The sequence below is a fragment of the Neolamprologus brichardi genome, chromosome 23 (genome assembly GCF_056152115.1).
Source record: "Neolamprologus brichardi isolate AB-2024 chromosome 23, ASM5615211v1, whole genome shotgun sequence".
Classification (NCBI taxonomy): Eukaryota; Metazoa; Chordata; class Actinopteri; order Cichliformes; family Cichlidae; genus Neolamprologus; species Neolamprologus brichardi.
Window position 1 is genome coordinate 20,795,671 of NC_142125.1, and position 12,778 is coordinate 20,808,448.

The window sequence follows — 12,778 nt, forward strand, 5'->3', positions numbered from 1 at the left end:
ACTCTCTTAACTTGGAGCTGCTGTGTTTTGTCTTTTTTTTGCCCTTTTGCCTCTCCGATTGAGGGATAATGACTGTGATCTTGGTTCATCTACTTCATCCTAAGTGATGGCAGAAAGCATGCTTTTGCCACTGTGAATAAATCATCTCATTGGCTCCAATAAATCAGCCTGCCATGGGTCTGACCACATTCAAAATTCCTCAAGCACTCGTTCTGCCCACACAAGAGTCACTGCCGCATTGATGGCAGTTTGCCTGAGAAACTAAATTCTTCACTTTCCAAACAGGGGCCAAATAAGGACTGGAGCTCAAACAGGCCTTTTGGAGGGATTTATACATCGGCTGGGTTTCTGTTTTACTTGGAGGCCTAATAAATCCGCCGAGTCCTGTGATGCTGGAGTGCATGTTCCTGCTTTCCCAGTTTGACATTTTGACATAATGTCAAGTGTGTAATGCTCCATGTTCAACTGGGTGGCACTGTGTTGCTGGCAGCGGCTTGCTGGCAGCACTGAACGTCGTCTGTGGTTAAATAATATCTGAAAGGAAACTTAAATCAAACTGTAATAAAATAATGGCAAAATAAAGGACTCGCTGCTGCCAAAGGAGAATACTGCATGGGGATAATTTGTCACTAAAATGCTCTCCATCACTTATAAGAGCCATTGCATCAAAGTCATGATTCAATATCCTTTAAAATGGAAAATCCACTTTGTAAACATGGTATTTTGACTGAGCTGTTCAGTGGATATCTAAATTTGGAAAAGGACATTTTGAAAACCTTCAGTCTGGGGTGAACAGCTTCAGAGAGAATCCAAACAGGATGGAAAAGGGTGATGTGTACATAGAACGTCTAAATAATTGTTTTTGCAAAGTAAAACACGCTATTCACCAGCTGTTTTGCACTCCATCAATGCCTGATAGCATCGCACAAACATGAGCTTCCATGAAAACCATCCTGTGATGGTTGAACAAACAATCAGACCGTGACAGGATGAAAACACGAAATCCACCAAGCGACAGCTTTCCATTTTTTTTCATGACAAATCCACTGTTTAAATCTCGTGAATAACAAAAGAACAAGTTATTTTTTTGTACAACAACAAAACAAGACAAGAACAAAATCACTACCACATGGCTAACACACCATAAGTAAGCGTAAAACTTGTCCAACAAGCATAAGTGTTAGCGTCAACCCTAAATGGTTCAGACAAAGTTTACCACAACACCCAGGAGGTTATTTACGAGATCCATCTCACTGGATTGCCTTCACCAGAGAAGGTACTGCATTATTTCACCTCGAAACCAAGATGCTGATGTTATGTTTGAGGCCTGAGTGGACGAGCAAGAGGCCAAAGACCATGGATCACAGAGGAAGCAGCTATTTGATCATGGTCAACCCACAGTGAGTGGCTTGGCTACATCACCCCTTTGTACGGTTACAACCCAATCACTACAAGCTGCAGACGACAAAATATCCCATTAAACATAGCAGTGATGAATATCAGATGTGCAACTGTGGTTCACTTTGGACACAGGTTGAAAACCTCCAACTCTCAAAGTCCGTCTTGGAGTTTTATGCACAGGGGGTATGATCGCACGCCATAAAGGTTAGATCATTTGATCGCGGCTTAAGTAGTGGAAGAGGTTTCACATTTGGCACAGATTTAATAACATGCAGTAACATTTCAAAGACTTAGCTTCTTTGGGGGTTGAAAACAATCATGTTTTCATCATTAGTGGATCGCGCCAGTATTGGAGTGTGCAAATGTGCCTGTTCCTTACACCGTTTGCCTATCACTTCCTGTTTAATTAAGTGTGGCCGCAGGATGCCGTTTAACCACTAATGGCACAGTGAAGCAAGAATAAAGAAACAACGCCAAGCCAAAATCAATGATATACATGCAGAAAAATGCAATGAAATATAGGCTTACTAGAAGAATTGGTGAACACTCCTTTGCTATAAATTAGGCCTCAGTTTATGCATCTGTCTGCACTCTCCTTACAGAGTAAATCTCAAAGTAGATTGTTTGTGTTTTCTGGTAGTGAACTTTCCTTTTAATCTAAACTTGCTTTTGGGTTTTCCTCTCTAGCCCCTCACTTATTGACAGAAGTAAGCGAGCATGCCGAGTCGTTGCTATTTCAGCCACGTCCTCTTGTGGGATTACATGTTAAATGCCATCCTCTCTGGTCACTACTGCTTTTATAATACTTCCCAGCACATACTTGAGAGCTGATGCATCACAGTGGTTCTACCAGGCACACTTACTTTCTGTGTAGAAGCCCAGTGGATAACATCTTCGATCTAGAAAACAACTCTGATGCATGACATAGGAAAATAAAGGCTGTACCTGCACAGAAATCTAAGAGGAATTTGTAGTTGGGAAATAAAGTTCAGTGATATCCATGAAAGTTTTACTTCTCTGATAAGTCAAAACATGATAAACCTAAAGGGAAAACAGACTTATACCGTATGCTAAATAAAAGTTAGGAGGATTAGGGCAAGAGAACGAAAGCAGAAAAACATTTTCCTTTGAGACTTACGATCAATTTAAAGGGGCAATTGACTCTAGATCAAATTGACACATTTGTCTTCTGGACAGTAGTGCTATTTATCCATCTATTCACTCCACTGTTTTAGTACCGGTGACCCAGCTTTGGTTACATCAGTTATAGAAATGGTACATGCCTTTTGATGTCCTAGGGGTTGGTATGACCCATTTGGCAAACAGGCCAAAGGGCTCATTTTGAACCGAAGCCAACGGAAGGGTGAAAGTGTTTAACAAAACACTCAGAAGCAACGTCTTTTCCAAATATAATTACCTAGTTATGTCACAATTCTTATAGATAGAGTGTAGCTTGCTAGGAGCTGTCATGACTAGATCCATGCTTATTTTGTATTTAATTAGTTGCTTTGAGCTCCACAAAGCAAGTGCCTTTAAAGTTTTACTATCTTCAAGAGAAAGCAGATAATTCTTCAGTTAATATCTACCAAAATAATTTAGGTGGATATATGGTATGGAAGGGTCAACTTATTGGTGCAATCACAGGGCAAGAACATGATACATGCAATGTGATGTAATGTATTGAAATAGATTTCAATAAGTTCTCATTAAAATGATTTATAGTCTAAAAAGTGTTTAACTTTAACCCTTTATCTCTTTTGTTAGTCTCTTTAAGCTTTAGCAACATCCTGACCACCTGTGTTTAACTGCCATTCTTGTGTTAGCTCAAGGTCAGAGCTGAATGACTACCATCACTCTGCATCCTCACTCAACGAAAGATAAACAAAGAGAAGAAAACTGAAGGAAAAAATGGAAGATGCCGTTACTTTTCTGCAAAGGTTCTACCTAAGAACTGCTCTGTTTTGCTCTTGCATTACCACAGCAGATGCAGGTCATGCTGAGAGAGAAAACACGTGTTCGCCCTCCTGCGTTGCTCCCTGACTTTGCTGCTACAAATCTCCGCTTGTCCAGTCATAAAAAGGTTCCTGAGCCCCCTCCCCTAAGAAAATTGCAACTTACATGAACTCTGCCTGTCCCACTTCTCATGGGACCAACTTTCCCATGAGCATGTGGGAGAGTAGCCTACATCCAAAACATACAGAGAAAATCAGCTTTAACTGAAATGACATCCAAAAACATCCCTCTTGCTAGTAGATACATAACCCGGCAACTGCAGCAGCTTCTTTACGAGTTTAGAGAAACAATTCTCATCTCAAGACCTTTTAAGCCACAAAAGAAATAATTTTATAACCCAACAAACTCTCTAAACACACCATTTATTCGAATTTCAGACCAAGTACATTGCAAATGAATCAGTCTGTGCATCTTAAAGTCTGCTCTTACCTGCACAATTGTGCCACTTTTTCTCACGCTCTCTCTTCTCTCCCCCTCTGCCTTGTTTCTACCTCTGCATTCTCCCTGCCCTCAGACCCCCCTCCCTCTCTAGGAGAGAGAGAGAGGGCAACAGAGGGAGTACCAAATACAGACACTTTCCTCCTCCAAACGCGTGCCAGAACTGCTACTGAACTCGATTCTGTGTATATGAGTGCTCACATGTGGATGTCTGTGCAGCTTGGACTGGACCAGGATACACTCTTTATACTGCTGGCTTTGATTCCTCTTTTCAACTGCCAAGAAATGTTGAAACACGCTATATAAGGCCAAGAGAGTGGCTTGGGGCTCCTTATGATTCCGGTACCCAAAACGAGAGAGCAAAAGACGTCTGGGGGCAGACAGTAACTGAATCCCTCTGTATCCCTCCCTCTGCTCACCCACTCCTACAGCCTATCTCTCTCTCTCTCTCTCTTTTTCCTCCTCTCTCCTGTTCCTCATAGACTCTCTGTAGTTGCTGACACAGGCTTGACAGAAACTGAGAGGCAGAGTGGGAAGAAGAGAAAGAGTAACTTTACTGGGGTTTTTTGCACTGCAGAAAACTCTCATTAGTTCACATTCATCAGTATTAATTGATATTACTATAAAAACCAATATGTCAATACTATTAAAACATTACTTGTGTTGCTTTCGTTATGGCCATACCTTTATATGAACTATTACTTTATCATTGATTGGTATCTCACCGATGTCATGATCCTGGCTTTTTTAACCAGCAATTGGGGTTTGGGGTTCCTTTTTTTTTTAAATTGGGTTTATTTATTATTAAATAAATTTTTCTTAATCCTGGGTTTTGGTTTCAGTAAATTGGTTTCAGTTAGTAATTTGCTTAGGCGTTAGTTTGTATAGGGTTTTGTTATTTCTTAGCATTCCCTTCTGTGTCAAGTTTGTATGTCAATGTCACTGTCTCAGTGTTCGTTACTTCCTGTTTTATTTTTGCTAGTCTGCTGTGTTGTTTGCCTTGTTTGATTTTGCTTCCTCTTGTCTCATTAGTTAGTTCTCTAGCATATCGAGACTATCTCTCCACACCGTTACATATTCCATATGTACGGGGTACGACCCCCCTTGGTTGTGGCGTGTGGATATTTCTTTAAGACACTCCGGCACGCCCGGCTACGCCCCACAGCTCACGTATAAAACAGCTGTGCAGACGTGACACCCGTGATTGTTTGATCTCCACTTGTGTTGTGTGTGTGTGTGAGTGCCTTAAGAGGGCTGTATGTATGTGCGTCCGTCAGGAGCGTGCTTCGGCATCCTCCGTGGGCGCTGCCTCTCCCCTGGTATTCCCCGGTATTCCCCTGGTAGCCCCGGTATTCCCCCAGTATGCCCTGGTGTTCCCCGGTATTCCCCTGGTATGCCCTGGTATCCCTTAGCTTGGTTCCCCCTAGCTGGCCCTTTGAATCCCCTTGGTTGGTCTCCCTTCCCTGGCTTATCGCCTCAAAAAAAAGGCTAGCCGGCTAGCTAGTAGCTCGGCTACAGTGAGGAAACACGGCAGGGACATGGCTTCAGCGTTCAAGCATACGCTGTCGCCTGGGCAATGTGCAGCTCGGCTGCTATATGTGTTAACACAGAGGGGATACAGCTTCAGCGTTCCAAGCTTTCGCTGTTGGCCTGCTTAACACTGTGGGTAATAAACAGTAGGGAATTGGTAAATACAAAATATTTATGACCACAATTTGAGCCCATAGACCTCACTGTGTCTGATACATCAGCCAGCAAGTGAGTGTTCTCCAGCACGCAGCGCTGGCTCTCTGTCTAGTGCGTTGCCGCTGTGTTGCGGGTCACATGGCCAGCAGGTGCCCGCAAAGTGAGCTGACACCCCCCGACTGTCCGCCAGTGTCTCATCAGGCCCACTCTTGCTGGCCCCCTGTCTACGGATGGCACAGAGTGGCTGCTATGCCCTGGTGACGAACCTTGGGTTACTCCTCACTTGGGCCCTTAGTGGCCTGTGCCACCAGCCCCTCCCCTGTCTTGGATGGTGCAGGTCAGCTGCTCTGCTCCTGGGACAGGCCCTGGGCCTTGTCCTACCTCGGCCATCCACTGAGTGGCCGAGCTGCTGCAAAAGGCTCTCTCTCGCTGGCACTGTGTCACTGCCTAGTGCCAGGCGGGGATCTGTTGTGACTTGACTTCTCCAGCCGGCGGCTCCGTCTTCCCGTCTGGAGCGTCATCCACATATTGCGGATTTCTGTCACAGCGATGGCCAGCTGCTGTGCTCGAGTGGTTTGGTAGGCTGTGTTCCCCTGGCGTTTTGCCCTCGTTCGCCGGCTTACACGCCAGTCTCACCTCGCTGCGGCGAGTGGCATTTCTCCAGCCTAGTGTAGCCTGTTCTGTCTGGCGTGTTGCCCACAGTGCGCAGTTCACACGGCCAGCAGGGCTCCTTTCATTGCTCGAGTGGGGCGGCTTCTTGGCTCTGACTGCAGCTTAAGCCGCCGCCGCCACTGCTACTGCTGCTACTGCTGCAGCTGCAGGCCGTGTTCCCCTGGCGTATTGCCTGCGCTTCGCTGGTTTACATGCCAGCCGGACCTCGCTGTGTCTGATGCTCAGCCAGCGAGTGAGTGTTCTTCAGCCTGCAGCGCCAGGCTCCCCGCAGGCGGTTCACCAGTTGCACAATAGCTGGGCCTCGCTGTGTCTATGCCAGCCAGCAAGTGTGTTGTGTTCCAGCCTGCGGCGCCGGCTGTACTCGAGTGTCTCGTCCTTGAGTTCACTCTTGCGGCTCCCCTGTCTATGGACGGCGCTCAGCAGCCGCTAGGGCCACCTGCGGGTCACGTCCCTGGCTTGGGCCTCCTCTCCAGCAGCTGCACTGCAGCTGGCGGGTGTGTTCCCCTGGCGTGTTGCCCGCATTCGCCGGCTTACACGCCAGTCGGGCCTTGCTGTGTCTGATACGTCAGCCAGCGAATGTGTGTTCTCCAGCCTCCTTTAGCCAGTCTCTGTCTGGCATATAGGCTGCTGCGGCTGCAGGCTATGCTCCCTTGGCGTATTGCCGCATTCGCCGGCTTGCCCACTGGTCGGTCCTCGCTGTGTCTGATGCCTCAACCAGCAAGTGAGTGTTCCCCAGCCTGCGGTGCTGGCTCATGTCTGGGGTTGCCCGCTTCTTGCAGGACTGCGCACCCAGTAGGGTCCCCTCTCAGCGGCTCAGTGAGCTACGCTTCCTCTCCTCTCTCTGCTCCTGGGATTCCAGGTTCAGGCCCTAGGCAGAAGCCGAAGGCTCCAGCTGGAGATCCTTGGGGAGCGTACTCACAGGCTCGTCCTAGCCGACCGCCCGTGCTTCTGGCATTCTGTCGCTTCAATCGCGTGCCATGGGTTGCGCTTGTCGGACCTTGTTGTGTCTGAGTGAGTGAGAGGTCCCCAGCTTGCACTGGTGGCTCCCTGTTGGTGCTTGCCTGTGTGCCACGGACTTACACAGCCAGCACGGGGACACCCAGTAGCTGGGACTTTGTGTCTGACCTCGAGTGTCTCATTGCGAGTTCACCCTTGAGGCTCCTCTGTCTGCGGACCTTCAGGTCATTGCCTTGCTCAGCCCTCCACTTACACAGGCTAGGCTGCCAGCCCCCCCTCCCTGTCTGTCTACAGCTCGGGGCGGCTTCGGCTTTGAGAATGGATGGGTCACATCCCAAGCTTCACCTGCAGTTGCTGGCTGTATTCCCCTGGCGTGTTGCCCGCTTCACCGGCTTACACGCCAGTCGGACCTCGCTGTGGCGAGTGAGAGTTCTCCAGCCTGTAGTGCTGACTCTCTGTCTGGTATTGCCCGCATGTCGTAGGCCTATGCGACCAGCGGGATGCTACTTGGCAGCTTGGTGTGCCGCGTGCCCTGGCGGTCTGCCTCGCGGTTCCCGAGCTGACCTTGAGCGGCCGATCACTTGCGGTCCTGCATCCTGCATGACTGGCTCAAGCCAGTCTGGCATCTGCAGACTGCTGCCTCCGCCCCCTGGCTCGGCCTTCGCATTGCAAAGCCCTGACCAGGGTGGTGTCTCTATTGGTGTGTTATCACTGACTCCCGGCACCTTCACTCTCGGCGGTTCGGTTGCACTGTCTCCTCACGGGGTGTCTTACAGAGATACCCCGTACATATGGAATATGTAACGGTGTGGAGAGATAGTCTCGATATGCTAGAGAATGTACGGTTACGGTGTAACCTTGGTTCTCTTAGTGAGAGACTATCTCTCCACCATCAGGCTGCTCGGAGACACGTCCCGATCAAACTATCACCGGTGTCACGTCTGCACAGCTGTTTTATACGTGAGCTGTGGGGCCGAGCCGGGCGTGCCGGAGTGTCTTAAAAGAAATATCCACACGCCATGACCAAGGGGGGTTGTACTCCGTACATATGGAATATGTAACAGTGTGGAGAGATAGTCTCTCACTAAGAGAACCAAGGTTACACCGTAACCGTACGACTTTGTTCACCTGTGTCATGTTTTCACCAGCTGTGTCTTGTGTAATTAGGGAGGAGCTGTGTCCTCTCTAATTACTTTGTGTGCATTGAACCCTCAGTTTTTCGCAGTACCTTGTTCTGTTGCACTGATTGCACTGTGTGTCTATCTGAATGCTTTATTCATCACTAGAGTTTTTGTTTCTGCTGTTTGGGATTTTTCCCATGCCTAAATAAAAGTTAGTCAATTGTTTATTAAGTTTGTACTTCAAGTCTACATTTTCAATTCAATTAAATTCAATTTTATTTATATAGCGCCAAATCACAACAGCAGTCGCCTCAAGGCGCTTTATATTGTACAGTAGATCGTACAATAATAGACACAGAGGAAAACCCAACAATCATTTGACCCTCTATAAGTAAGCACTTTGGCGACAGTGGGGAGGAAAAACTCCCTTTTAACAGGAAGAAAAACTCCCTTTTAACAGCAGATGGCCGCCCCTTCCCGGCAGAACCAGGCTCAGGGAGGGGCGGCCATCTGCTGCGACTGGTTGGGGTGAGAGAAGGAAGACAGGCTGAAAGACATGCATTTTGGGTCCAGATTTTCTAAGAAATATGACAACTGACTATTTTTAGGTCAATAGTACTGAAGTAGTAACCCTTTGCTCTGTAAAACAGACCAAGCTTACATGTTTAATTTGAATATATACTGTTCTTTGACTTGTCCAATTCAGAATTTGTTGTAGGGCAAAAGGCAGAAAACAACCTGGACAGGTTATGGGTACATGACAGTGCTAACACAGAAAGACAGATCACGCTCACTTTCACATCTACAGTCATTTTAGAATTGCAAATTAATCTAACCCATGCACGGACTGTGGGTGGAAGCTGAGAGTACCTGAGGAAACCCACGGAAGCCCCAGGAGAACATGCAAACTCCAGTGCAAGGCGCCTGGCCAGCCGGTTGTTTCAAAGGCAACAGTGCTAACCACTGCACCATCATGCTGCCTTAAAATGCACAAATAGTATGCAAACAGAACATTTTTCACTCTGACTTGAAGAAAAGATACTTTTGCCTATAAAAATGTGCAGACATGCACACTGACTCCAGAGCAAAGAAACATAAGGTCAACAAACAGGCCATCTCAAGATCCTTCTGTTCTAAAATACTTGTAGAAAAATATTTGGCTGACTCGTTCGGGGTTTCAAGCTCATGGGATGAACTTAGCTCTTGACCTCCAGACAAGGAATGGTAAATAGGGCCATCAGTCATCTGCTAGCGCCCGGTTATTAGACCGTCCGTACCATTTGTCTGCCAACGCCATCTCCCAACTACTGCGCTGCATCTATACTGCTGAAGGGTGTTGCTATGGAGACGTGCTGTGATGGCTCTTTGATGTGACGCGTTTGCACCAGGGAAACAGAGTAGCTTCTGTGAGGGCTGCTGAGGAATGAGGAGGCTTGGCTCTGGCAACTTTGTGCATGTGTGTGTCTCATCACTTTCTCTCTGCCTCACCTCTGCTACCTTTCTGTCTCTCTCTCACTTTCATGCTTGGCTTGATGCTCTCTTTTCCATACCAACATTCTTGTACGCTTCTCATCCCTGCTTCTGTGCACGTCTTACTGTGTTTTTGGTCTTGCTCCACTTTCTCCCTTTTGGGAGATAAAGCAGATAAAAGAGGAGAACCTTAGAAGGAAAAAGCCTGTACAACAACACCACTAAAAGGAGCCATGAAAGGCTGTTCTGTGCTAAATTTGAAAAAGTAAATTTGAGGTCACTTATTACCAGTGTTAGTGCAATAGCTGATATATTCTTTTTCACCTTGTACATGAGGGTTTGCGTCAAGGAAACATGCGATCTTGGAGACAGGTTGTTTTAGTGTGAAGAACGACAAAGTTGCTTTTGAATACTCTTGAAATGTCTTTCTTTGGAAAGCTTTTGTCTACACAGTGGCATCGCAGTTTTGCAAGATGAAGTAATGGAACGTCTACATATAGCCATGTAGTTAAGATCAAAATAAAGCTTGTTTGGAGTCTGTTAAAAGAGACAGAATTCATAGCTTTCAGCATCCATCTATCCATCCATTTTCTTCTGCTTATCCATGGTCACTGTTTGAGTTCAGTAGATTACAATTGAGTTCTGTCTCCTCACCCCTCCCAGTTCAGGCACTTAATCCTATGCAGTGGATGCTATAAGACAAACATGCTTTACTCCAAGAGAGATCAAAAATATTAAATTTAGACTGTATCCCATAACACTGACCAGCATGTTTCTACTACTGCTTGAATCAGATTTGGATTCGCCTTTTTGTGGAAAGTTGTCAATCTGCTGTTTACCTCAGCTGTCAATGCTGGATGAGAAGTGTCCACCTTTTATTTGCTCTGCAAGAGGTTGTAAAACTTTGTGAAAGCAGTCTGACCCTGGTCAGTGAGTCAGAGAAGCTCACTTCTGATTCATGGCAGCATTGCTTAGGTGAGCTAAGCAATGCTTACCTCGCCTAAGCTTTACTTACTGATAACTTCTGTTAGCTGCTGTTCGCCAGTGCTAGTAAACTAACAGATTTGGTCTTTTTAAGGTGTTCTTTCATTAGTCATGTATTTCTATGAAACAAAGACATAAAATACTCCACATAATAAGAAGAATTGCAAAAACATGCTTCTTATAAGCCCAGGAAAACTAGCGTTTGTAAGCAGTGGCTTTCAGGAATACTTCTCAGGAGTAAGGCCACACCATTTAGCATGTAGCTGATCATTTGTGACTTTCAGAGACATAATTTCGAAGCATTTTAAAGTTTTAACAAACATGAAACAAACTTGGTGTCATTTTGTTTGGTTGTATGCTTCGCAGTTATTGTAGTCTTGTGTCTGGAGCACAGCTGGGCCATATACAAATTGAATGAGAAGTTCCCTCTCTATAATTATTTTTGCAAACAATTAATACAGAAGCAAAGGAAGTAAGCTGAAATAATAGGAAAAGGTGAAACTTCCTGTAGAAAACCTGTTTGTATTTGTTTCCTATTCCCCCACTACCTCTTCTCCTGTTTTTCCATTGGTGCATATTTCTTAGCATTTATTTAGAAGAAGACCACAGCGAGTTATTGACCCTTCAAGAGCAAGTATTACATTTTATGGTTCTGTGTTGTGTCACAGGTTGCATGTGCAAGCATAATGGGGCTTAATTTGGAGGAAATGTTTCCATGTTTGTGGATAAAATAAATATTTAAATTAGCAAGAATGCTAACCCTGTGGCTCTTTTATGCCTGGCTACTGTCTAGCTGTTAGTCAGTGTAGCTACAAAGGTTACACGGTAGGTATTAGCTAATGCAAATGTAGTTAAACTGAAATGGTTTTAGTGGTTCTATGCAAATGTAGCCAAAGTTTACAGAGAAGCAAGAGTGTTTCCATGAGTCGATCTGAATTTCTGCAACTAACAACTGCAAATGCAAGTAACTGCAGACAAACACACACTTTCTAAGTTACATAAATAGCGCCAAGTTTTACAGGAGGTGATAAAACGGGGTTCTAACTATACATCTTATGACATTAAAGAGCTTCTGTGTTGCATTTTATAGACCATGTCATTTGCCAGAGGTCTAATTACAGGACTCTCCCAGTTTTCACACATCCACACATGTAGGATGTGGATTAAAATGTTTGGATGCCAGGATTATAAGCTCAGACCTCAAAAACTCTTGACCTCAAAACTCTTCGCTGGAGGAGACCCAGCTTAGCTTTTGTTAGGCTTAACTGAGGTAGGAATGCACATCCATAGACTCTTGCAAACTGTGCTTAAAGGACATTGTTTTTTTTGTCTAAGTAAAAGTATCTTTCTGTTGTGGATAAAGATCCCAAGAGCTTTCTGATATCAGTTTAAAGTTTTGCTCTGAAATGCTGCCTATGTTATGTAAGCTCAGGCTGACTGACATGGATTTCTTGCCAGAAGAGATGAAATGGGACTGTCGAAGTCTCCTCACAGCAGTAATATCCCCAAGATTTTCTTTCACATGACAAAGGAGAGATTAGAGTTCCTAAAAATAGCGACTGGATTGCCAGATCTTCTGCCAAACCTGAGCAGCTTTAAGACAACGCTGCACTTTAAAAGCTTGGGCCTGTTAACCAAAAGCCAAGTGTCTTCTTCTCACCTTATTTGAGACAGAATAAATGAAAAATTATAAATAGGGCTTATGTGGCTGAGAAACTAGTGACAAAAGACGAATACATGAACCAGAATATGCTTGTTTGGTTTTAAAATGGCCTCATTATTTTATTCTTTGAGTGCAATCATGACTCACTTCCTCGACATTCTGTTTTACCCTTGCTGCGGCTCCAGAATCTGTGAACATCTACAACTACAGGAAGTAGAAAAGCCTGATTGCTAGAGCACATTGTTCAGCTTCAGCTGATAGCAGCGATAAGTGAACAACAAAAACTTGGTATTGCCTGGCATGGACAGGCTGGATGGTGGCGGTTAGAGATTGTCTCTACCTGCAGAGTATCCCAAAAAGTAGCGTAGCATTT

The 12,778-nt window shown here is 45.4% G+C and overlaps 1 protein-coding gene across 7 annotated transcripts in view; it reads right to left on the bottom strand.

The window, feature by feature from the left end:
* tns1a (tensin 1a) overlaps positions 1-12,778 on the bottom strand; it is a 120,449-nt gene that overhangs the window by 65,650 nt on the left and 42,021 nt on the right. Inside the window, exon 1 of one of the 7 annotated variants that reach the window (XM_087836022.1) lies at positions 3,844-4,002. The exons of the other annotated variants lie outside the window; for them this stretch is intronic. The gene's annotated coding sequence lies outside the window, so the exon portion shown is untranslated. Of the gene's footprint in view, positions 1-3,843; positions 4,003-12,778 lie in introns of those variants that run through there. 7 annotated transcript variants of the gene reach the window in all.